Raw genomic sequence first — 26,546 nt, forward strand, 5'->3', positions numbered from 1 at the left:
ATGATGTGTATTCTTGTCTACTGTTCCCTGCTCTGGATTTGTTCATACTGTATTTTTTCAATCCTTGATTACAACATGATGTTGCTGAAATTTCAATGCTTCAAGTGGCTATTTTTAAAACTGTCAAAGGTACAAGGCCCTGAGAGACCCAGATTAAGATTTCCCTTTCCTGTCCACTACTGCTTGACTTTAAATTTTAAGCTTTTTCTGAGGTCTACCTTGATGGGTCAACCATTACCTTTTTTGGAGGTTATACCCTTATTCTGTCACTTGGTCAGTTGTTTGGTTATTTTTCAGGCTTGATAAGCCCTCAGTTCTAATGTGAGACAACTTCCTTCCCTATCTGTGGATAGCGGAAGGGGAGCAGTTTTGAGGCCTTCTCTTCTATTAATGAATGAATTTTCTTTTCCATCACCTTCTCATTCCATTCTTTGCTGGGGAGTATGCTATTTTCTGTTTCCTTATTCCTCACCCTTAACGTTCAGGCTTTGGAGCTGCCCTGCATTTTTCTTAGGTCTTTTATAGCTTATCCCATTTGGAGTCAAGTGTTAACATTGAGAATTTGTTTTGTCCATTCACAAGTTTCTCGTGTTTTCCTCTCTTACGCCTTGTTAATTTCAAGCAAATGGTGCTTCTTAACTGTAACTACTGTGCAACACGATCTAATTGCAGGTGATTGTGTAGAAATCATAATTTAAGCAAAAGGGAGCACAGGAAGAACTGCATTGATACTTTGCTTGGAAAGACAAGGTGTTTGGTCACTGCAGCCGTTTGACTACAGTTAAATGAAAGCAAAGTTCTGTGATTGTTGGAACTCTGCCACTCAAAGTGTAATTTCAGACCCAAGCCGTTAACTTTATTCCTCCCTGCACAGGTGCTGCCAGATCTGCTAAGTTTCTCCAACAACTTCTATTTTCATTTCATTATTATGGATGTTCAGATTGAAGTTGTGAATACCCTGAAATGTTTGCACTGAGATTGTGATATGTTTGCCCTGCTGAGGCTTGGTAACCTGCTTCCAGTTTGTCAGTATTGTTATGTAATCAGTTAGTAATTACTTCCACCGGCCCCCATGGCCCTGTAGTCACGATTATTAGTGATCCCTGTCGTTGACAGTGAGGTTAATATGGCTGACTCAATTCTGTTTAGCATCTAGAGAGCAGTTTTCAGTTTATTGATTTTCTTTTTTGCAAAATTTGTTGCATATTTCAAAGCTGCTTATGTAAATGGAAATTTCATTTGAAATTATTTTGATATCATAAACAGAAGCATTTTAATATGTAGATTTATATTGTGATTATTTACCTACCTGTAGTTTGCAGACAGGTGCAGACTAAAGAAACCAGATTGACACCAAATGTTGGAAATGCAATAACGAGGAAATGCTAGGGCAAGCACTGGAAAACATAATTATAATAAATAGGAGATTGTGTTTGACTTGATGGGCCGAAGGGCTTTTTCGTGTTCTGTGGATCACTGTTCAAAGTGGAAACATAGCAATCAATTTGCACACTGCAAGTTCCCACAAACAGTAATGTAATAACAATCAGTTAATCTGCTTTGAGGTAGTCTGCAGTGGATCAGTGAACACATGAAAACCAGACTGTGGCCATTCATGCTGGAATGTGCTCCCAAACTCTGTTCACCTGATTAAAATACCAGGAGGTGGACAGCAGCATGGAACCTGCACCATATTGGTTGGGAGTGGGTGGGGGTCTTCAATCATGGCTTGGGGTAATATTCTTGCCACCCAGTCAGAAAATCCATGTTCATATTCCAACCCAAGGTCTTTGACACACAATTTATCATGAATGGTGGGGAATGGGATGGGTGTTTACTGCATTGTCAGAGGAATCACGTTTCAGATGAGAAATAAAATTAAGGCATTGTCTGCCATTTTGGGCACAAGTAAGAGATCCTCACACTGATTATTTAGAGAGAGATCAAAGAATTCTCTCCTGTGACCTGGTCAATATTTATCTCTCAATCAGTACCTCAAAGCAGATTAACTGATTGCAAGTTCCCACAAACAGCAATGTAATAACAGTGTGCAAATTGATTGCTATGTTTCCACTTTGAACAGTGATCCACAGAACACGAAAAAGCCCTTCGGCCCATCAAGTCAAACATAATCTCCTATTTATTATAATTATGTTTTCCAGTGCTTGCCCCATAGTCTTGTATGCCTTGGCATCGCAAGTGCACATCTTGATACTACTTCAATGACATGATTGTTTGTGCCAGTCAAGACAGTGAAGTCCAGATTCCTACCACCCTGTACAAAATCCTTTCTCACACCCCCTCCTCCCCTTGCCGCAAATCCATGCCCCCAGTCATTGAACCCTCCATCAAGGAAAAGGTTCCTTATTTTAATTTATACATTTCAATCGTGCCAGCCATCCCCATTGCACCGGACATTCAATCTCTTCTCTCCAAGGAAAACAGCCCCAGTCTCGCAAATCTCTCAAAACTAAAATTCTCCAGCCTAAGCAAATCTCCACTGCAATGCAATCGCATCCCTCCTGAAGTGTGGATACTGTGTTGCACATCACTTCTCCAGCTATAGCCTAAACTAATTTTTATAGACAGTTCAAGCATAACTTCCCTGGTCTGAAACACTGCCTCAGCTACTAAAAGCAAGTATCCCATAATGCCACCTTAATCGCTTTTTCCTGCATATCTTGATACTTTAAGGGATTGGTGAACATGCACACCTAGATCCCTCCGATCCTTGGTGCTTCCAGATTCTTGCCTTTCATCATATATTTCCTTGCCTTTGTCCTGTCCGAGTGCATCACTTCAAACATCCAAGATTAAATTCCATTTGCCATTGATCAGCTTGTTATACCCTCCTGTAATCTAACACTATGCTCCTCACTATTTACCACCTTACTGTTTTTCACATGGTCCGCAAACTTGTTGATCAATCCTTTTATATTCCAATCTTAAGTCATTTATATCTTCCACAAACAGCAAGGACTCCAGCGCTGGTCTTTGCAGAGCCTCTTTGGACACAGGCTTAGTTTTTCAAAAAACCCATTATCCATCACTATATGCTTCCTGCACTCAGCCATTTGTCTACAAAGAGATCTTAATCAGCGGGTTTTGAGAAGATTTGTAGCTCAGGTTGAGGTTCTGGATGTAGGTTTGCTCGTTGAGCTGGAAGGTTCATTTTCAGACATTTCATCACCATACTAGGTAACATCTTCAGTGAGCCTCTGGACGAAGCACTGCTGATGATTCCTGCTTTCTCTTTATATGTTTAGGTTTCTTTGAGTTGGTGATGTCATTTCCTGTGGTGATGTCATTTCCTGTTCTTTTTCTCATGGGGTAGTAAATGGTATCCAAATCAATGTGTTTGTTGATAGAATTCTGGTTGGAATGCCATGTTTCTAGGAATTCTTGTGCATGTCTTTGTTTGGCTTATCCTAGAATGGATGTGTTGTCCCCGTCGAAGTGGTGTCCTTCCTTATCAGTATGTAAGGATACTAGTGAGAGTGGGTCATGTCGTTTTGTGGCTGGTTGATCATGTATTCTGGTGGCTAGTTTTCTGCCTGTCTGTTAAATGTAGTGTTTGTTACAGTTCTTGCACGGTATTTTGTAAATTACATTAATTTTGCTTGTCTGTATAAGGTCTTTCAAGTTCATTAGCTGCTGTTTTATTGTGTTGGTGGGTTTGTGGGCTACAATGTTGCCAAGGGAGTCTGGCAGTCATTTCGAGATGTCTTTGATGTTGGGGAGAGTGGCTAGGGTTTCTGGACACGTTTTGTCTGCTTGTTTGGGTTTGTTGCTGAGAAATCGGCGGACTGTGTTCATTGAGTACCCATTTTTTGAATACACTGTATAGATGATTTTCCTTTGCTCTGCATAGTTCCTCTGTGCTGCAGTGTGTGGTGGCTAGTGAAATAATTTTCTGATGCAGCTCTGTTAGTAGGTGTTGGGATGATTGCTTCTGTAGTTCAATATTTAGTCCGTATGTTTTGTTTTCCTATAGACACTGGTTTGAAGTTCCCCATTGGCTGTTCAATCCACTGTGACATCTAGGAATGGCAGCTTGTTGGTGTTTTCCCCCTCTTTAGTGAACTTTATGCCAGTAAGGGTATTATTGATGGTCTTGAAAGGTTTCCTCTAATTCATTTCATTTAGTGATGACAAAGGTGTCATCCACACAGCAGACCCAAAGTTTGGGTTGGGTGGTTGGCAGAGCTGTTTATTCAAGTCTCTGCATTACTGCCTCTGCTAAGAACCTTCATATCAGAGATCCCATTGGTGTTACGTTGGTTTGTCTGTAAGTTTTGTTGTTGAAGGTGAAGTCATCAAGCTAGTGGACCTATGCCTTACCACACACTTCACCTTCAACAACAAAACCTACAGACAAACCAACTATGGGGTGTATTTTTAAGGTGAGAGGAGAAAGATTTAAAATGAATGTGAGGGGCACCGTTTTACACAGAAAGTGGCCCGTCTGTGAAATGAACTGCCAGAGGAGTTGAGATGCTAATTGAACGTGTTTTGAGAAGATTTGTAGCTCACATTGAGGTTCTGGATGTAGGTTTGCTCACTGAGTGGAAAGTTCATTTCCAGACGTTTTGTCATACTACTAGGTAACATCTTCAGTGGGCCTCCATGCAAAGCACTGCTGATGATTCCTGCTTTCTATTTATATGTTTGGGTTGGTGATGTCATTTCCTGTTTTTTTTCTCTCAGGGGGTGGTAGATGGGGTCTAACTCGATGTGTTTGTTGATAGACTTTGGATTGGAATGTCATACTTTTAGGAATTCTCGTGCATGTCTCTCTTTGGCATTTCCTAGGATGGATGTGTTGTCCTTCCTTATCTTTTATGTAAGGATACTAGTGAGAGACGGTCATGTCATTTTGTGGCTAGTTGATGTTCATGTATCCTGGTGGCTAGTTTTCTGCCTGTTTGTTAAATGTAGTGTTTGTTACAGTTCTTGCACGGTATTTTGTAAATGACATTAGTTTTGCTTGTTGTCTGTATAAGGTCTTTCAAGTTCATTAGCTGCTGTTTTATTGTGTTGGTGGGTTTGTGGGCTACCATGATGCTGGTGGGGGGTGGTGGGGTGGGTGGGGGAATTGTCTGAGTAGTCCCCCTTGCTAGTTGAGTATTTTGCATCGGTGTTTACTGTGAGGATATGGAAGCTAGAGAACTTGTGGAGATGAATAGCGACATCTTGAAAAAGGTCCATGTTACGGAGGAGGAGACGCTGGACATCTTAATGTACAAAGGTGGATAAATCCACAGGACCTGATCAGAACCTAGAATTTTGTGGGAAGCTAAGGAAGTGATTGCTGTACCTTTGCTGTGATATTTGTATCATCGATAGCCTCAGGTGAAGTGCAGGAAGACTGGAGGTTGGCTAACATGGTGCAATTATTTAAGAAACGTAGTAAGGAAATGCCAGGGAGCTATCAACTGGAGGGCCTAACATTAGTGGTCGGTAAGTTGTTGGAAGGGATCCTGACGAACAGGATTTACATATACTTGGGAAGGAAAGGACTGATTAGGGATCGTCAATATGTCTTTGTGCATGGAAAATTGTGTCTCATAACTTAATTGAGTTTTTTTGAAGAAGTAACAAAGGATTGATGAATGCAGAGCAGTGGGCGTGATCTACATGGACTTCAGTTTGCAGTTGACCCGAAACATCGAGTTTCCTGCTCCTTGGATGCTGCCTGACCTGCTGTGCTTTTCAAACACTACTCTAATGTCCAGCATCTGCAGTGCTCACTTTTGCCTTTATTGGTCAGTGCATTGAGTATAGGAGTTTGGAGGTCATGTTGTGGCTGTACAGGACATTGGTTAGGCTGCTTTTGGAATATTGCATTCTCTTCTGGTCTCCCTCATATAGGAAGGATGTTGTAAATCTTTTCTGAACCCTTTCAAATTTCACAAGGATGTTGCCAGGTTGGAGGTTTGATCTGCAGGGAGAGGATGATTAGGCTAGGGCTATTTTTCATGGAGTATTGGAGGCTGAGGGGGAGACCTTATAGAAGTTTATAAAATCATGAGGACATAGATAAGATGAATAGTCAAGGTCTCTTCGCCAGGGTAGGGGAGTCCAAAACTAGAGGTCATAGGTTTAATGTGAGAGGGTAAAGATATGAAAGGGACCTAAGGGGCAACTTTTTCACACACAGGGTGGTGCATGTATGGAATGAGCTGCCAAAGCAAGTGGTGTAGGCTGTACAATTACAACATTTAAAAGGCATCTGGATGGATATGAGTAGGTCCAAATGCTGGCAAATAGGACTAGATTAGTTTAGGATATCTGGTCGGCATGGATGAGTTGGACCAAAGGGTCTGTTTCCATGCTGTACATCTCTATGACTCTAAGTGGTGGATGCAGATACAGTTACGATCCTTAAAAGATCTTAGAATAAATAATTAATTAATTATTATTTAAATATTAATAGGAAAAATTTGCAGAGAGATGGGCCAAATGCAGGCAGGTGGGAATAGTTTAATTTGAGAATATGTTTGCCGTGGAGCTGTTAAACCAAAGAATCTGTTTCAATGCTATAGAACATCGTAACGCAGAACAGGCCCTTCCGCCCTCGATGGCTCCACAGGTCAGTGCAACAATCTGAAGCCTATCTAACCTACAGTACTCCACTTTCATCCATATGTCTATCCAATGACCATTTAAATGCCCTTAAATTTGGCAAGTCTACTACTGTTACAGGTAGGGCATTCCACACCCCTACTAGTAAAGAAACAACCTCCGACATTTGTCGTTCACCCCTCGTGCTAGCCATCACCGTCTGATGAAAAAGGCTGTTACTGTCCACCCCATCGAACCCTCTGATTATCTTGTATGTCTTAAGTCACCTCTCAACCTTCTCTCTAATGAAAACAGCCTCAAGTCCCTCAGCCTTTCCTCATAAGACCTCCATACCAGGCAACATCCTAATAAATCTCCTCTGAACCCTTTCCAAAGCATGACTGAGTTTGACTCCATATCTGATCTTATTAACAGACATAAATATAAGCACTAAGAGCAGGAATGTAGTGTTAAATCCCATAAGAATGCTGATTCTTTTACTTCAACTCGTCTTCTCATTCAGTATCCCTTGATTCCTGTGGATGCAAGGATCTGACCATCTCAGACCTTGAATAATCTCAACAGTTCTACATTTTTAGCAGTCTGGCAGATAATATCAAATATCCCCAAATCTGTTGTGTGAATAAACCTCTCCTTCTAATGGCCGGCCCCCTATTCTGAGTCTGTGAACCTTAGTTCCACACTGATGAGTAAGGGCAAACATTTAACCAATAAAGCCTTCTCAGAAACTTTCCAGCCTATTCTCCCCATTGAAAGTTATGTGCCTTCTGATATCCTGAGGTACTGAAAGGTGCTATAGAAATTCCAATCTTTCATTCATTGAGATAGAAGTGAGACAGTTCATATTACTCCTGCGCTTTCTCAGTAAATGTGTACCAACTGCTTGCAGGTCTAGGTTGTAGCTTGAGTTTCATGCTCCTTCCTGGAACCCAGTCTTGGCATTACTTGACTCTTCTGCTCAATTCATCTCTTCAAAGTTTGTTGCCTTTCATTTTTAAACGGTTGAGGCAAATATCAAGGGAAAGCTCTGAAAATGAATGGAAGGATGTTTCTGATAGGGTTGAGGTAATGAGAGGAGGGAAGAAGCTTGCAGGGAGTATAGATACATAGGCATGTACTAGAAGTCTGTTTCTGTGCTGCATTTTTCTGCATGATTCAATATGGATCCCAATGCATTCTTTTTTCCAAAAAAAAGTGTTGAACCTCATTGCTTCAACCACTAAAGTATTGGGACTTGCAGATGATATTTTTGCATGTGGGGAGGCTGTTCACTGCCAGATATCATCGGAGAGATGAGTACTTCAAGGGCAGTAGGGCAATTGTTGACCCAAACCCTCAGGTCTCTCATTGACCCACTGCTCTGGAGTACAAATCCAGCAGTACGTCATCTCCCTGTGCCTTCCACACAGAAAATGATGGACAGCAAAGGTAGCACACATCTGAGCATAATTTGCATTCAGTACAGCACCTTGTCCAAACTTAATTTCTTGGGTGCCCAAAGTATTCTCTCATTCCAGTCAGAATCTTATTTGCAAGTTTCAGAAAAGTGCTGAGAGTTTCGTCTCCTATTATAATTTGCCAGCTGTTGACTTAAAACAATCTAAGCTGATGTGGTCATTATTGTAGTTTGTCTTTTGGAACATACCCACCTACATTGATTCAGGAAGACAAAACAAGGATCTACTTTGTAAACCATCCAGATCAAACAGTGAGTTTTTAGAGGTATCTAAACTGGTGTGATTAGCATATTGTTTATGAAGAAAATCAATTTGTGTCAGGGTATTGGTGTGCTGATAAACTGCATCAGCAATTAGCAGTGCAGTAGATTACCTCATCACCCCAGGCGTCTCCCACCCACAGCTTCCAACCTCATAGTCCGGGAACCCCGCACTGCCCGGTTCTACCTCCTTCCCAAGATCCACAAGCCTGACCACCCTGGCCGATCCATTGTCTCAGCATGCTCCTGCCCCAGTGAACTTATCTCTACCTACCTCGACACTGTCCTATCCCCCCTAGTCCAGGAACTCCCCACATACGTTCGAGACACCACCCACGCCATTTCCGACGCCCCTCCCCCAAGTCCCTCCTCCCTACCTTTTATCTTAGCCTGCTGGACAAACTTTCCTCATTCCTGAAGAAGGGCTTATGCCCGAAACGTCGATTCTCCTGTTCATTGGATGCTGCCTGACCTGCTGCGCTTTTCCAGCAACACATTTTCAGCATTTGATAATGTTCCCCCTGGTAGGCTCATTCAGAAGGTCAGGAGGAATGGGATATAGGGAAACGTAGCTGTCTGGATACAGAATTGGCTGGCCAACAGAAGACAGTGAGTGGTAGTAGAAGGAAAATATTCTGCCTGCAAGTCTGTGGTGAGTGGTGATCCACAGAGATCTGTCCTTGGGCCTCTACTGTTTGCAATTTTTGTTAATGACTTGGATGAGGGGATTGAAGGATGGGTTAGCAAGTTTGCAGACAACACAAAGTTTGGAGGTGTCGTTGACAGTATGGAGGGCTGTTGTTGGCTGCAACGGGACATTGACAGAATGCAGAGATGGGCTGAGACGTGGCAGATGGAGTTCAACCTGGGTGAATGCGAAATGATGCATTTTGGAAGGTCAAATTTGAAAGCTGAGTACACGATTAAAGACAGGATTCTTGGCAGTGTGAAGGAACAGAGGGATCTTGGTGTGCAGGTACATAGATCCCTTAAAATGGCTACCCAAGTGGACAGGGATGTTGAGAAAGCATATGGTGTTTTGGCTTTCATTAACAGGAGGATTGAGTTTAAGAGTCGTGAGATCTTGATGCAGCTCTATAAAACTTTGGTTAGAACGCACTTGGAATACTGTGTCCAGTTCTGGTTGCCCTATAATAGGAAAGATGTGGATGCTTTGGAGAGGGTTCAGAGGAGGTTTACCAGGATGCTGCCTGGAATGGAGGGCTTATCTAACAAAGAGAGGTTGACTGAGCTCGGACTTTTTTCTGTGAAAAAAAGAAGGAAGACAGGGGACCTAATTGAGGTGTACAAGATAATGAGAGGCATAGATAGAGTTGATAGCCAGAGACTTTTTTTTCCCAGGGCAGAAATTGTTAACACCAGGGGTCATAGTTTTAAGCTGTTTGGCGGAAAGTATAGAGAGGATGTCAGAGGTGGGTTATTTACACAGAGAGTTGTGAGAGCATGGAATGCGTTTCAAGCAGCAGTTGTGCAAGCAAGGCCATTGGGGATATTTAAGAGACTGCTGGACATGCATATGGTCACAGACATTTGAGGGTTCGTACATTAGGTTTACCTTACATGAGGATCAATGTTTGGCACAACATCGTGGGCTGGAGCCCCTGTCTCCCCACCCCCACCCTCCCCTAGCTTATCTCTCCACGCTTCAGGCTCTCTGCCTTTATTCCTGATGAAGGGCTTTTGCCCGATTTTGCTGAAGCTCTTCAATGCTGCCTGAATTGCTGTGCTCTTCCAGCACCATTGATCCAGAATCTGGTTTCCAGCATCTGCAGTCATTGTTTTTACCTTACATCAGTGGATTCCCAAGTGTCCAGTGATATCAGGTGAAAGTGTAGATGTAAGAACTAAACCAAATCTCATACAGCAGCAAAATAAAAACCGAAAGAACCGCAGATGCTGTAAATCAGAAACTAAAACAGAAATTGCTGGCAAAGCTCAGCAGGTTTGGCAGTATCTATGAAGAGAAATCAGAATTAACGTTTTGGGTCCAGTGACCCTTCCTCAGAACTGTTTTTGCTTCTCGTATTACAGCACTTGAAGGTCAGCTTGGAAGCTGTGTGAAGATTAGAGTGGTGCTGGAAAAGCACAGCAGGTCAGGCAGCATCTGAGGAGCAGGAAAATCAGCGTTTTGGGCAAAAGCCCTTCATCAGGAATCGATTTTTTTTTCCTGCTCCTCAGATGCTGTCTGACCTGCTGTGCTTTTCCAGCACCACTCTAATCTTGACTCTGATCTTCAGCATCTGCAAAACTCACTCTAACCTTGGAAGCTGTGTGGTTAATTGATGCTAGGATTGAGTTGCATTTGAGTCTGTGTGTCAAGTCCAGATAATTGGTTATGTTGAACACAGCCATAAATCCCAAGCCATAAAAAATGGGTATCTAATTTCTTAAAGCATTAATTCTCAGATGTGAGACTTAGTTTGACAAGCAAACCTGTTGGTTGCCCATTCCAACTTGCCCACAATTGTGGATCTTCTGCTAGTGATTGTATCTTTATCACTGTGGTATAGGTAGAGCATTCAATATTATTAACCCAGCGGTGAAGGAGTAGTGATGCATGTCCAAGTCAGAATGGTGTATGTTCTGCAGGTGATGTTGATATATGACGAGTTGATGGGAGTGAAACTGTACTCCCTCACGAAAGGATTAGGAACAAGAGGACACGGATTTAAAGTAATTTGTAAAAGAACCAAAAACAACACCTAAAATAGCTTTTCCAAGCAGTGTGTGTGTTAAGATCTGGAATGCACTGCCAGGGATTATGGTGGAGCAGGTTCAGTTGAGGGATTGTAAAGATTATTAGACTGTTATCTGAAAAGCAAGAATGTGTAAGGTTCCAGGGAGAAGGCTGGGAAAAGGCACCAAATAAATTTCTAATTCAGAAATCCTGTGCAGGTATGGCTGCCTCCTGTGCTGAAACATTGCTATAATTTTACTGATTGATGATTTGTGCTTCCCCAGAGAAGGGTGGCAGTATGGTAATTGAGAAGCTGTAGATAGATTCTTGACTAACAAGGAAGTCAAAGGTTATTGGGGTAAGTCAGAAGGTAGAATTGTGGCCACAATTCTAATCAACCACAATCTGCTTGAATAGAGGAGCAAGCTAAATGGGCCTTAATTTTATGTTGGTATGGTCAGATTGACCTCTTGAAAGTGATTGAAGCTCTCCTTTTAGGATTTAGAACCGTTTTGCACATGGAATAAACAAGACTTTGTTTGACCGGCCAAATTAAACAGTAAGTTTCTAAAGGCATCTAAACAGGTATGATTAGAATGTCATATATGGGGAAAATCAATCTGTGCCAGGGTACTGGTGTGTTAATAAAGACTGCATCAGAAACAAAGTGCGGTGGATGAGAAAGCTGAAAGAACTGCAAATGCTCAAACTCTGAAACAAAACATTAATTTCTGGAAAATCACTGGACTTGAATTGTTATCTCTGATTTCTTGCCATGGATGCTACCAGATCTGCTGAGATTTTTCAGCAATTTCTGTTTTAGTGCAGTAGATTATATGAGTGGATTTGCAAGTGTCCGATTGTATGTTTTAATGTCTGGTAAGGATTAGATGTGCCAGCACTGTAGTGATTTATAATCCCACCTGGTTCCCCCTGTAATGCTCCCAGTAGCTTGTTGGTGAAGGAAGATTTCAAAGCTGCTCTTTCCTTGAAATAGATTAATTTACGAGGTGAAATGCTACAAATATGTATACATATATCCAGACTCCACACAACCTTTATCAATAAGCTAGTTCAAATAGCCATTCAGATGATGCTCTCTATTAAGTGAAGCACATATAGGTATGGTTAACATCCATGTTTCTGCCATTCTACTTCAAGCTATATATTTTTAAAAATCTCTAATGAGTGATTAGACAGTCAGGTGGACCTTTGTACAAATTGATCTGTTAGAAGCTCCTTGGGGAGGTTTCGTTCAAATTCTGTTTTTCAGGGGGTTTCCATGATTTTCTCAAGTTACAAGGGAAAATGGCAGAACACGTGTCACCCCTCCCTTTATGTTCACTGGTGAATAATTGACCCATCAATTCAGGTTGGTCTGGAACACTTATTTGGTCCGTTGTTGAAACATCAGCTGCATGTTTGGGTGTATTTGCCTCTGGGTGCTGACGGGAGTGCTTCACATGATGACAATATGTTTACAACCAATTCATGTTTCTACGATGCCAGATCCAAAGAGAAGCTGTAATCATCTCTCATAATGCTGTCCTTTCATTCACTTCTCTTTACCACATTGAAGCTTTTAATAAGCTAAAGCGTATGACATCGTTAGTTGCATTAATGTGTGATGTCAGACTGCCATACATCATAAAGTGTGGGTTATAGTTCCCTCTTGTTCCATTGCTGATCATGGCTGAGTGGTCCTGGTTAGTGTGATCCTACCTTTTTTCTCCCCCTATCTCACCCAAACTCAAAGTAAGATTACAGGATAATAAGCTAAGGCACCCCGAGATGGCTCATAACAACACCTTCCATTTTTATCCATCCTTCATAATGTTCTTAGATATCCCAGGAGTGTTATCAGACACCATTTGACACTGTGCCACTTTGGGTTATATTGGAACAGGTGATCAATTCTGGGTCAAAGGTTGACCCCATTGGCAATGGTTATCCTGCTTTCTAGCATTGCTGTCCAATTCTGACCCCTTGCACATTCCCCCCACCATTATCAACAGTCAAGCCTTTGTGGGGCAATTAAAATCGGAGATGCAGATATATCAGAAGGTTGTGGGGTTGAAGGAGGTTACAAAGGTAGCAGAAGGCAGGGAATAATGGCCTATGGAGAAACTTGAGAACGAGGATGGGAGTTTTAAACTGGAGTCCTTTCTTAGCCCATCTTGGTCTGCTAGCAGAGGGGGATGCATTTGAACAGCTTAGGTCATGGTCAGCACAGTTTATAGGGAGTAGCATAGAATACAAGAAGCTAACGAAACTGAAATAGTCAGCTTTGGGGGTTTATGAAGTCATAGATGAGTGTTTCAGTAGGTGGTACGTTGCGGCAAATATGTTATGGAAATAGACAATCTTAGTGCTGGTAAATCTAGATGCTCCTGTGAGAAGTGTGTTGATGGTCAAATGACAATGTTCTATGGGGCACAGAGCCCCTGTAGATGAATGTAGTGTAGCAGAGGGTCATGAAGCTAGTCTTTACAGAGGAGAAACATACTGAGGTTATAGAGTCATAGAAGGTACAGCATGGAAACAGACCCTTTGGTCCTATTTGTCCATGCCAACCAGATATCCTAGATTAATCTAGTTCCATTTGCCAACATTTGGCCAATATCCCTCTGAACCCTTCCTATTCATGTACTCACCTGGATACTTTTTAAATGTTGCAATTGACCAGCCTCCACCACTTCCTCTGGCAGCACATTCCAAACATGCACCCTCCTCTGTGTGAAAAAGTTGCACCTTAGGTTCCTTTTAAATCTTTCCCCTATAACCTTAAACCTATACCCTCTAATATTAGGCTCCTCTACCCTGGAAAAAAGTCCTTGGCTATTCACCCTATCCGTGTCCCTCATGATTTTATACACCTCTAGAAGGTCACCCCTCAGCCTCTAACGATCCATGTTACATAGGAGGAAGATATTCTCAACCATGACTGAACCAAATAGATATCCATTGAATCAGCAGGCCCTCCAATCACTGGTAGGATTGTCCCCAAACGCAAGAATAGTCATGTTTCACTACAGATTGCTGGTTCTCAAACTGGGATTTGCAGGAAACTGTTCAAAGGATCCACAATATAAAAGTTATGGAGAAGCAGAGTGGCATATTCACACATACCTGTTCATTTTATTACTTAAATGCTTTTTACTTTGAGTATTTCATATTATGTGCATTATAATTTAGATGGGGTCCACAATTCATGATACACTGGAAAAAGGGGTCCTTCAATTTTAACAAATATTTCAGATCCACTGATGCAATGTTGAAGACTGCTGGAGGATAAGAATGTCCAAAGAGTGGTGCAAAACCCCCACCTGTGCCTTGAGTCCAGTGGTTAATAGCAGCTTAGTTAATATTCTGTCCTCTCATCAGAGCCACTGACAAATTTGAGCAGCTTGTGGCAGAGTTCCCTCTGAGAACTGGTACACATACATGAGGCCTCTGCTAAAACAGTACTGTACTAAAGCAGTTTAAAGTTCTCGATGGCCCTATTTATGCAGAGCCAGGAGATGAGCACAAGCCTTAGGCTTTCCACAGATTACTGGCACATTTCGAAATGTCAGTAACATCTCTCTCTCTCTCTCTCTTTTTTTTTCTCCTCCTCTTTCCCCCCCCCCAAGGTTTCATTTACACCATTTGTGGAAGAGAGAGAGATGCAAAAAGTTATCAGCTGTGATCTTTCCCACAACCTGGGTTATCACATTATAATCTGTGTACACTTAAGGCTCAGAGTTTCCCATCCCCCTCCATCCTTCAATCTCCCATTTCCCCACCCCCCCTCTTGCTTCAAGCTTCATTCCCCTGCACAGGCTTCTGCACGTCTCCCTCTTTTCAGATGTTTTCTATATTGTGGAACGTTGCTCGCTTTTCCTGTTTCATGACTTGTTCCTGATTTGGTTTCTGCAATGTCCTTTTAAATGGGTGCATTTTTTTTCTTTGATTTCCAAGTAAGTGTGCAGCAGTTGCATTTACAAATAGCCAGTAATGGAAACATTTTGGGTCCCTGCTGAGGCCCTTGCTTTTTCTTAGTCCCACACTCCTGTTCTGTGGATTGAAGTGGTGGCCATGTCTTGCAGGCCACTAATGGCTCTTATTCCTTGTTTCTGGATCAGTGGTGCTGGAAGAGCACAGCAATTCAGGCAGCATCCGAGGACAGGCAAAATCGACGTTTCGGGCAAAAGCCCCTTCGCTTCTCGCTCTTATTCCTTGGTCTAACCTAGGTAAAAACCACTGGTAAAGTCTGGTCACCATGGCCACCTAACCTGTGTAGCTTAGTCCATGCTGGGTGAACCTGGAGGCAATGGGTGTTGTCCAGTGGGATAGGAGAATACTATCAACAACCTAAGCTAGGTTATTATATCACTTTTAAGTTTCTGTTTGTCCTCAATAATCTGTGGTGTTCCTTTTAAATATTTTGTGTTTTCAGTTGATTCACCATAGTCTTATCTGTCACCTATCCCTTGCCCTACTCCCCTTCCCCACCATATGCAGCCAATGTTGGGAATGAGAAAAGAAGCCTTGCTTAATTCAATGAAGGGTAGGTCGGGGTATTTCTGTGAAATTCCTTTGTCCTTTCTGCATGACAAATTAAACTAAGGCAGCACAAAATTCCTTTCCTAATATCCCGATTACCCTTTATATGCTGAAGTTACACCCCCCAGCTGACAGGAAACTCTGCAACTCCTTATTAAATGTTTGCAGCAAATTCATACTCAATATATCTATTCAAGCTTCATGACTGTTTGGGAATAAAAAAACACAGCTATCAAGCCTGCTTCTGAGCTTGAATAACTTGAACATATTCTGCCTCCATCCAATCTAACTCATTAGCATGGGCATGGTTAGACTTTTCTTTCATGGCCTCATACCTTTGTTAAGAATGGGGGTGAGCAAAGGATTCTGTTCCTGATCGCAGACGACTCTTTCAGAGGGAACTATACAAATATTTGAAGGAACAAAAACAAAAGAGCTGCAGAATACTGAAGGACTGGGGCTGAAACACATTCTTTGGAAGGGTCAGAACAGACTTGGTGAGCTTAATGACCTTCTGTGCTGTCATATTCTTAGATTCAACTTTAACCAAACATTTCAAAAGTCGGAACCGGCGACAGCAAAGAGTTTGAACTCTGGATGAGATCAGATTCCTTCTTCACTGCAGGGGCAGCTGTGATTTTCACCTGAGCCTTGGTCACTCCTGAGAAACAGGAGCAGGTTCTTTATACGCCAGAGGAACTGTAATTTCATCCAGGCTCCTGTACAATGCACAGCTCACTATAGTTAGCAGCGATAGTGTTGAAGATGGATGCAGTATTTAAGTTTTTCTTGCTGTTGTAATTTTTCTTTGCTGTCGCCGGTTCCGACTTTTGAAATGTTTGGTTAAAGTTGAATCTAAGAATATGACAGCACAGAAGGTCATTAAGCTCACCAAGTCTGTTCTGACCCTTCCAAAGAATGTGTTTCAGCCCCAGTCCTTCAGTATTCTGCAGCTCTTTTGTTTTTGTTCCTTCCAATATTTGTATAGTTCCCTTTCGGCAAACCCTACTGAATTTGATCCCACCACCATATATATCAGACAATATATTGCAAATCTTAACCACTTTACAGTTTTTACACCTGTTGCCAGGGTTGGAGGGTTTGAGCTATAGGGAGAGGCTGAATAAGCTGGGGCTGTTTTCTCTGGAGCGTTGGAGGTGATGTTATGGAGGTTTATAAAATCATAAGGGGCATGGATAGGATAATGAGACAAAGATTTTTCCCCAGATTAGGGAAGCCCAAAACTAGAAGACATAGGTTTAAGGTGAGAGGGGAAAGATTTAAAAGGACCTGAGTGGTGTGTGTATGGACTGAGCTGCCAGAGAAATTGGCAGCAATTGGTACAATTACAACATTTAAAAAGCATTTGGGTGGGTACATGAATAGGAAGGGTTTAGAGGTAAAAGGAGCAAATGGGACTAGATTAATTTAGGATGTCTGGTTGGCATGGGTGAATTGGACCAAAGGGCCTGTATTCATGCTGGGCAGCTCTATGATTCTGCCTTTTTTTTATTACTGTCACTCAGTCTTCTGGTTGTCATCCCATCAGCTACTGGAAATATTATCTGGCTTTAAAACTTTACATAAGATCTCTTATTCTTCTTTGTTACAGGGAGAACAATCCCCAGGTTCTCCAGTCTACCCATGCAGTAATAATCCTTCATTCCCTGGAACCATGTCAGTAAATCACTTTCAAACCCTCTACAAAGCCTTCTCATCCTTCCTAAAGTGCAGAGTGTTGAACTGTCTATCTCTTCAAACTTCTTCGGATATGAATTTGCAGTTGGAATACTCTGGGAATAGTTTACTGGTCCCTTAGATAGCTGGTTTTGCTTTTTTCAACTTGGGAATTGTTGACAGAATTATAAGCAGTTCTGAGTCACAAATATTTACTTTATTGACATCAGCTTCTCTAATTGTGCAAGAGCAAGCTGCCATTTTAGAACAGTGCACAAGTACTCTAATTGACAAGCTGGCTGGCTCACTAAGTTTAAAGGGCCTCTGTTACTTGGCGTGAAAGTGTTACAGCTTTGCTTCAGCTCTGTCCTGCCTGTTGCCGTTACTTAGTATGACTTTGGCAAGGATCATTTTCCCCACCCTCTGCTGGGTGACTCAGTTTAGTAATGTGATATGAAGCTGCACAAAACCCTTACCAGATCCAAGATTCTCACCCAACCCCGGCCTTTAAAAAAAGGAAATCCAGAACCCAGTGTGGAAAATATAATGATTTCAGTTTTATTGAAATCTTTTTGAAGAGGGCCCACAGAGAATTAGTTTCAAAAATGGGAAACTAAGGAATGGTCAGCTTAGCATTGATTGTGAGTAATAAGTAAGTAGGTTTGTGTTCATATGGCTCCTTTCACAACTTCTGGGTATCTCAAGCAGCCTCACAGCCAGTGAAGTACTTATTGAATTGTAGTCACTACAAAACACAGCAAGCTCCCACAAACTACAGTTCATAATAGCTAGATAATTTGTTTCGTAGAATCCCTACAATGTGGAAGCAGGCCACTCAGCCCATTGAGTTCACACCAACCCTTTGAACAGTATCCCATCCATACTTCTCCCATCCCTATAACCTTGCATTTCCCATGGCTGACGCACCTAACCTGCACATCCCTGGACACTATTGGCAATTTAGCATGGCCAGTCCACCTAACCTACTCACCTTTGGGCTATTGAAGGAAACTGAAGGAAACCCACGCAGACACGGGGAGAATATGCACACTCCACACAATTGCCAGAGGGAGGAATCAAACCCAGGTCCCTGATGCTGTGAGGCAACAGTGCTAACCACTGAGCTACCATGTTAACATCGTGTTTGTTTGCTGCTGATTAAGAGAGAGCTATTTGCCAGGATACTGAGTAGAACAGCCTCCACTCTTGTTACAAATTAATGCTCTATAATCTTTTATGTTCACCTGAGAGGGCATCCAGGCTTCCGTTTAATGTCTCATCCAAAAGGTGGTACTTCAAATAGTGCAGCACTTCACTAGGTTTTTGGGATCTCAAACTCCTGATTCTCTGACTCAGGAAATAAGTAAGGAGAGGTGACCCACTGACCCAAGCTGCCAAAAGCGTGATAGCAAGGCAACATTAGCACAGCAATGTTTCTGTTTTACAGTAAAGTCTACTTATAATGAGTAGCATGCTTAGGTGAGGCTGTATTTAACAGCAGCAGATGTATCAACTTGATACAAGATGACTAGAGGTGTTCAAGTTTTACCCAAGCTCAAAATTAGTCCAAAGTGAATTTTTAAAATGCCATTCAGTCCATCTTGCTCATGCTGGCTCTTTAAAGGAGCCATCTAGTTAATATTATTTTGCTGAGCCTACCCCACAGCCCTCCAATTTATTTTCCTTTTCAAGCATTTAGCCAATTCACCTTTGGAATTTACAATTGAGTCTGCTACCAACACCCTCTCAGGCAACTCATTCTAGATCAATGCTCTTCCATCTCTGCATCTGGAATTTCAAGTAATGTTGGCCCTTTTTTAATTCATTAAATTATGGCATGTCTTGAAAAGCATGTCCACAGGGAACTGCACTGAGATCAACCAACGCTGTTCACTTTAGTTTTCCACAGTTGGAAAAGGGACAAAATTTTTGCCTGTCAAACTGATGTGGATTCAGATCTGAATCTGGGCGGTGGAAAGCTCAGTCATCTTGCTATTAGCAGCTAGCTTCCTTTTAAGAAGTTAGTTCAGTAGGAATTACGTTTGTGTTATGTACAATATTCCACGATATCGATCTCCTCTCAGTCTTTTGTAGAAGCTGTATGGAGCACAAGTGGTGTGACAGTAGAGCCAGTGAAGTAGTGGTAATATCACTGGGCTAGTACTGCAGATGTTCTGGGTACACAGGTTCAATTACCATGATAGCAGCTAGTGGAATTTCAAGTCAATTAATGAATCTGGTTTATAAAGCTAGTCTGAGTAATCATCAGTTGTCATGAAAATCCATCTGATCCATTAATCTCCTGGGAAGAAAAGCTGTCCTTTCCTGGTCTGACCTATATGTGGGCATTGCTGGCAAGGCCAACGTTTGTTGCCCATCCCATGAAAGATGGAAAAAAAGAAGTTTGCCAGATTTTGCCTGGTATCTCTCTCGTGAAGCCACTTGGGATGTTTACCTACCTTTAAAATGCGACATAAGTGAAAGGTGTTGTTGCAGCAAGTTGATCAAGGTTGTCAATTTGGAGGTCAGTTTGTCGGTTAAGTTGAAAGGTCATAAAGTTGATGCCCGACAGGAATGAAAAGCACCATCCATTTTAGTGTTGTTTCTGCAGGGTTTAATATTTGGCATATCAATTTCATACTTTATCAATTTAACAGCTAACAAAAACACCTGTTTGGCAGCAATTTCCGTTTGTATAGCTACTTAATAAAATTTCACAAGGCATTTCACAGGAAGTATATAAAAGAATGGAAGTGAATTATTTAATAAATTCAAGGATTTATTCAAGGCTGAGTAGGATTTTATGAGGCAAAGGAGTCAAGTGCTGAAGGGGGCAGCCTGGAAAGTGGAGTTGAGATCACGATCAGATCAGTCATGACCATATTGAATGGATTTCTCTTGCTTCTAAGTCCAGCATTCCTAAGAGCATTTTCCAGGAAATTATAACGACAAATGTCGTCAAAGTTTGCTCGTAGAGGTAGGTTACAAGGAGCATCTGAAAGGAATAGAGTGAGGTGCAAATGTAAAGAGCTTGGAGGGAATTCCAGAGCCTGGGACCTTGGCAGCTGAAGGCATGGCCAAGGTGCAGCAATATTGTCACGTTCCACTTGTTTGGACATGGAATGTGTATTGGCCTAAGTTACTGTAGGTTCAACAGCAGATAATTGTTGGGCTCATTTTGTGGTAATGATTGCAGAACATTGCTTGGAAAGTGTATCTGCTGATGGCTTAGAACTTTGTTTAAACTAAAATTGAAATCAGTGTGCAGCATGTTGATAGAGATGACCTTTTTCAAAGATGTGTTTTTAGTATGAGGTGGACTTAGTTAATTTGAAGGTGAGATTTCCACGTGGAAGTGGATGAAAGGTCGTGGAGTGGGGGGGGGGAGGGGAGGTGTGGGTGAGGTGGGGTTGATATGCAGGAATGTAGAATTGAGGTTATAATCAGATCAGCAGTGAGTTTATTGAATTACCGAAAGGCTTACTGTTCACATGTTCACGAGAAATTGTGGGCAACTTCACAATTAATAGAAAGATTTTCCTTTCTCTGATGTCTTTCATGCTCAGGTTGTTCCCAAGTGCTTTTACAAGTGCAGTCATTAGTATACTATCTTAAACTGCTTCAGTACATCTTTTACATGGTATATATTGCTCTGTTGATGGTGAATGGGGTTGCAATCCCACTAATAATCTGTGAAAACCAATGGAGAATTCAGTGAGGATGGTGCCCATAAGTTCCAGGTCTCCCTGTCTCTCAGTCTCTGTAGGCACTATTCTTAGTCATTGTACATTTTATAAATTTTTTTTGGGCATGCCTTTATTCTCCCTGCCTGTACTTTCTCATTCATTCTTTGCTTTCCCGATTTCTTTATTGAGTTCCCCTCTACTTTGTTTGCACTGATCTAGGAACTCTGCCATATTGAGCCCTTTCTATTTACCATAAGCTTCTCTTTATTTCTTAATCCTAACCTTTACGTCCCTTGACATCCAGGGTTCCCCAAACTTGGCCCCATCCCCTTGTTTAACTGGGAAGATATTTGCCCTGTACTAGCTTGTTCTCTTTGAATACCTTCCACTGCACGCTCAGTTGCATCTGCGAGTAGAGGCGATTTGACCAAAGTGAACAGAGCGTATCACATTTTTGTTCCCCCCTACATTCTACACTAAAATTATCCCAGTTGACATTTGAGTGGTTAAAATCCCCAACTTTTGCTGCCTTATTATTCTTGCACGTATCTGAAGTTTGAATGTTGTTTGATCCTCTATCTCTCCCTGACTGTCTGTTTCTTTGCCTGGGAGCCTGCGGTACACACCGAGTAGGACATTTACCCTGTTTTGAGTTTTTCACTTTTATCCATATAGCTTCATATAGTGATTATATTATAGACCCCTAATAGTCAGCGGGAAATTGAGAAACAAATTTGTAAGGAGTTTTCATTTATTGGTAAGAATAGTAAAGTGGTTATGGTATGGGATTTTAACTTTCCAAACATAGACTGGGACTGCCATAGTGTTAAGGGTTTAGATGGAGAGGAATTTATTAAGAGTGTACAAGAAACTTTTGAGTCAGTATGTAGATGTACCTACTAGAGAAGGTGCAAAACGTGACTTACTCTTGGGAAATAAGGCAGGGCAGGTGACTGAGGTGTCAATGGGTGAGCACTTTGGGGTCAGCGACCATAATTCTATTAGTTTTAAAAGGATGGAAAAGGGTAGACCAGAACTTATGGGTATCATCCTCACTGAATTCTCCATTGGTTTTCACAAATTATTAATGGTATTGCAACCCCATTCACCATCAACGCAGCAATATATACCATGTAAAATATGCACTGTAGCAGTCTAAGATAAGTTCTAAATTGGATGAAAGTTAATTTTGACAGTATTAGGCAAGAACTTTCAAAAGCTGATTGGGTGCAGATGTTCACAGGTAAAGGAACAGCTGGAAAATGGGAAGCCTTCAGAAATAAGATAACAGGAGTCCAGAGAAAGTATATTCCTGTTAGGGTGAAAGGAAAGGCTGGTAGATGTAGGGAATGCTGGATGACAAGAGAAATTGAGGGTTTTGTTAAGAAAAAGAAGGAAGCATATGTCAAGTATAGACCAGATAGATCAAGTGAATCCTTAGAAGACTATAAAGGCAGTAGGAGTATACTTAAAAGGGAAATCAGGAGGGCAAAAAGGGAACATGAGATAGCTTTGGCAAATACGGTAAAGGAGAATCCGAAGAGTTTTTACAAATACATTATGGGCAAAAGGTCACTATGGAGCAAATAGGGCCCCTCAAAGGTTAGCAAGGCAGCCTCTGTGTGGAACCTTAGGAGATACTAAACAAATATTTTGCATCAGTGTTCACTGTGGAGAAGGATATGGAACATATAGAATGTAGGGAAATAGATGGTGACATCTTGAAAAATGTCCATATTACAGAGGAGGAAATGCTGAATGTCTTGAGACGCATAAAGGTGGATAAATCCCCAGGATCTGATCAAGTAAACCCTGGAACCCAGTAGGAAGCTAGGGAAATGATTGCTAGGCCCCTTGCTGAAATACTTGTATCATCAGGTGAGGTGCCAGAAGACTGGAGGTTGACTAATGTGGTACTATTATTTAACAAGGGTGGTAAGGACAAGCCAGGGAACTATAGACCAGTGAGTCTGACGTCGGTGATGGGCAGATTGTTGGAGGGAATTCTGAAGGATAAGATATACATGTATTTGGAAAGGCAAGGACTGATTAGGGATAGTCAACATGGCTTTGTGCGTGGGAAATCATATCTCAACTTCATCTGAGTTTTTTGAAGAAGTAGCTAAGAGGATTGATGAGGCCAGAGTGGTAGACGTGATCTATATGGAATTCAGTCAGGCATTTGACAAGGTTCCCCATGGGAGACTGGTTAGCAAGGTTAGATCTCACGGAATACAGGGAGAACTAGCCATTTGGATATACAACTGCTCAAAGGTAGAAGACAGAGGGTGGTGGTGGAGGGTTGCTTCTCAGATTGGAGGCCTGTGACCAGTGGAAATGCCACAAGGATAGGTGCTGGGTCCACTACTTTTCATTATTTTATGAATGATTTGGATATGAACATCGGAGATATAGTTAGTAAGTTTGCACATGACGCCAAAATTGGAGGTGTAGTGGACAGCGAAGAAGGTTATGTCAGATTACAACTGGATCTTGATCAGATGGGCCAATGGGCTGAGGAGTGGCAGATGGACTTTAATTTAGATAAATGCGAGGTGCTGCATTTTGGGAAAGCAAATCTTAGCAGGACGTATACACTTAACCATTAAGTCCTCAGGAGTGTTGCTGATCAAAGAGACCTTGGAGTGCAGATTCTTAGCTCCTTGAAAGTGGAGTCGCAGGTAGATCGGATAGTGAAGAAGGCGTTTGTTATGCTTTATTGGTCAGAGTATTGAGTACAGGAGTTGGGAGGTCATGTTGCACAGGACGTTGGTTAGGCCACTTTTGGAATATTGCATGCAATTCTGGTCTCCTTCCTATCGGGAGGATGTTCTGAAATTTGAAAGAGTTCAGAAAAGATTTACAAGGATGTTGCCAGGGTTGGAGGGTTTCAGCTAGAGGGAGAGGCTGAATAGGCAGGGGCTGTTTTCCCTGGAGTGTCGAAGGCTGAGGGGTGACCTCGTAGAGGTTTATAAAATCATGAGGGGCATGGATAGGTTAAATAGACAAAGTCTTTTCCCTGGGTGGGGAACTCCACAACTAGAGGGCATAGGTTTAGGGTGAGAGGGGAAAGATAGAAAAGAGACCTAAGGGGCAACTTGTTCAGGCAGAGGGTGGTGCGTGTATGGAATAACCTGCCAGAGGACGTGGTGGAGGCTGGTAAAATTGCAACATTTAAAAGGTATCTGGATGGGTATATGAATAGGAAGGGTTTGGAGAGATATGGGCCAAGTGCTGGCAGGTGGGACTAGATTGGGTTGGGATATCTGGTCAGCATGGATGGGTTGGACCGAAGGGTCTGTTTCCGTAATGTACCTCTATGACTCTATTTGATAATCCTTCCAGCATATCGTTACCACTCAATGTTATAATTGATTCCTTGATCATATTGCAACGACTCCCACCCATTTATCTATCCCCCTCTCTATCTAGACTTAATACCCAAAAAAACAGGAATGTTGAGCTGCCAATCCTGCCCATCTTTTGTCCAAGTCTTAAACATGGCTGTGATGTCATACCCCCACATGTCTATCTTTCCTTTCAGCTCATCTATGTTATTCCTCAGGTGCCTTGAATTAAATATATTCCATTTAACTTTACTAAACTCAGACTTTCTAAACTAGCCTGTGCTTCCCCTGCCTTCCAGACTCACTGCGTTTTAAATTCTAATTCCATCTCCCTTCTGAGCTGTGTCAGGATCGCATGCCCCTGACAATATCATTTTAAATCCTTCCCAACAGCACTAGCAAATCTTCCTGCAACGCTGTTGGGGAGGATTTATCAAGATTTATCCCATTCTTGTTCAGAACTAACCTGTGGAGCCTGTGCAGATCCCACATCCCCAAGAAATTGTCTTACTGCCTCCCAGAATGCCTCCTTTCTGGAATAGTGTCTCTGCCTTATATTCATCTGCTCTATACCTCCATTCTTATGCTCACTACATCGGATTAGAAATAATCCAGAGATTGCTACCTTTTGAAGGTCTGCTTTTCAATTTCCAACCTAACTCCTTCAAGTCTGCTTGCAGGAACTAGAGTCATAGAATTTGTAGGACCTCATTTCTTTGCCTTTGGGGTGGCTCAGTGGTTAGCACTGCTGCCTCACAGTACAAGGGTCCCAGGTTCAATTCCAGCCAAGGGCGACTGTCTGTGTGGAGTTTGCACATTCTCCCAGTGTCTGCGTGGGTTTTCTCTGGGTGCTCCGGTTTCCTCCCACAGTCCAAAGATATGCAGGTTAGGTGAATTGAACAGGCTAAATTACCCAATGTGCTAGGTGCATTAGACAGAGGGAAATGGGTCTGGGTGGGTTACTCTTTGGAGGGTCGGTGTGGACTGGTTGGACTGAACGGCCTGCTTCTGCACTGTAGGGAATCTAATCTAATCTAAATTCATCTTCCATGTTACTCTTTCCCATCTGACTAGCCCAGTCAATATGCAGATTAAATTCCTATAAGACCATAAGACATAGGAGCGGAAGTAAGGCCATTCGGCCCATCGAGTCCACTCTGCCATTCAATCATGGCTGATGGGCATTTCAACTCCACTTACCCGCATTCTCCCCGTAGCCCTTAATTCCTTGTGACATCAAGAATTTATCAATTTCTGCCTTGAAGACAAGTGTAGTGCCCTTCTTGCACGCTTCCATTGTTTCCTGATTAATACCTTGTCCTTCAGTGAGGCAGCTTTTTTAGGACCTATAAACAACTTCCACCCTTGGCTCCTTTCATAGTATCATGGAGACATATTACACAAAAACAGGCTCTTCGGTCTAACTCATCCATGCTGACCAGATATCCTAAATTAATCTAATCTCCTTTGCCAGCATTTGGCCCATATCCCTCTAAACTTTTCTTATTCTGAAACCCATCCTGATGCCTTTTAAATGTTATAATTGTACCAGCCTCCACACCTTCCTCTATACACAGCACCCTCTGTGTGAAAAAGCTGCCCCTTAGGTTCCTTTTAAATTTACCCCTCTCACCCTAAAACTATGCCCTCCAGTTCTGGACTTCCCCACCCCAGGAAAAAGACCTTGTCTATTTCCCCTATCTATTTCCCCTATCCATGGTCCTCATGATTTTTATAAACCTCTATAACCCCTCAGCCTCCGACGCTCCATGGAAAACAGCCCCAGCCTATTCAGCCTCTTGCTATTCGTTGCTTCCACCAAATTGATACCACATCGCAATCTATTACACTGTATCTATAGTCACCAATGGTATCCTTAATTGAAAAATCTGCTCCAACTCCCTTTCTTTTTTCCCCTAATCTTGTGGAATGTTGATTATTCTTTAATGGTGAGTTCCCAGATTTGGTCACCCTCCAGCTATGTCTCTGGAATAGCTATCAAGTTGTATTGTCTTATTTCTATTCGTGTTGTCAGATCATCTATCTCGCTGCAAACCCTGCATGCGTTCAGGTAAAGAATTTTTAAGCTTTTACTTTTTACCATTATTAAATACTCGAGTTCTAATTTCTGCTCTACTCTTGTGTATATTTTCTATCCTTTCCTGACACACTTTCAATATAGAGTCATCCAGCATGGAAGCAGACCCTTCGGTCCAAACAGTCCATGCCAACCATGTTCCCACCTGCCTGCACTTGGCCCATATCCCTCCAAACCCCTCCTATTCATGGTC

This window comes from Chiloscyllium plagiosum, chromosome 41 (assembly GCF_004010195.1).
Source record: "Chiloscyllium plagiosum isolate BGI_BamShark_2017 chromosome 41, ASM401019v2, whole genome shotgun sequence".
NCBI lineage: Eukaryota > Metazoa > Chordata > Chondrichthyes > Orectolobiformes > Hemiscylliidae > Chiloscyllium > Chiloscyllium plagiosum.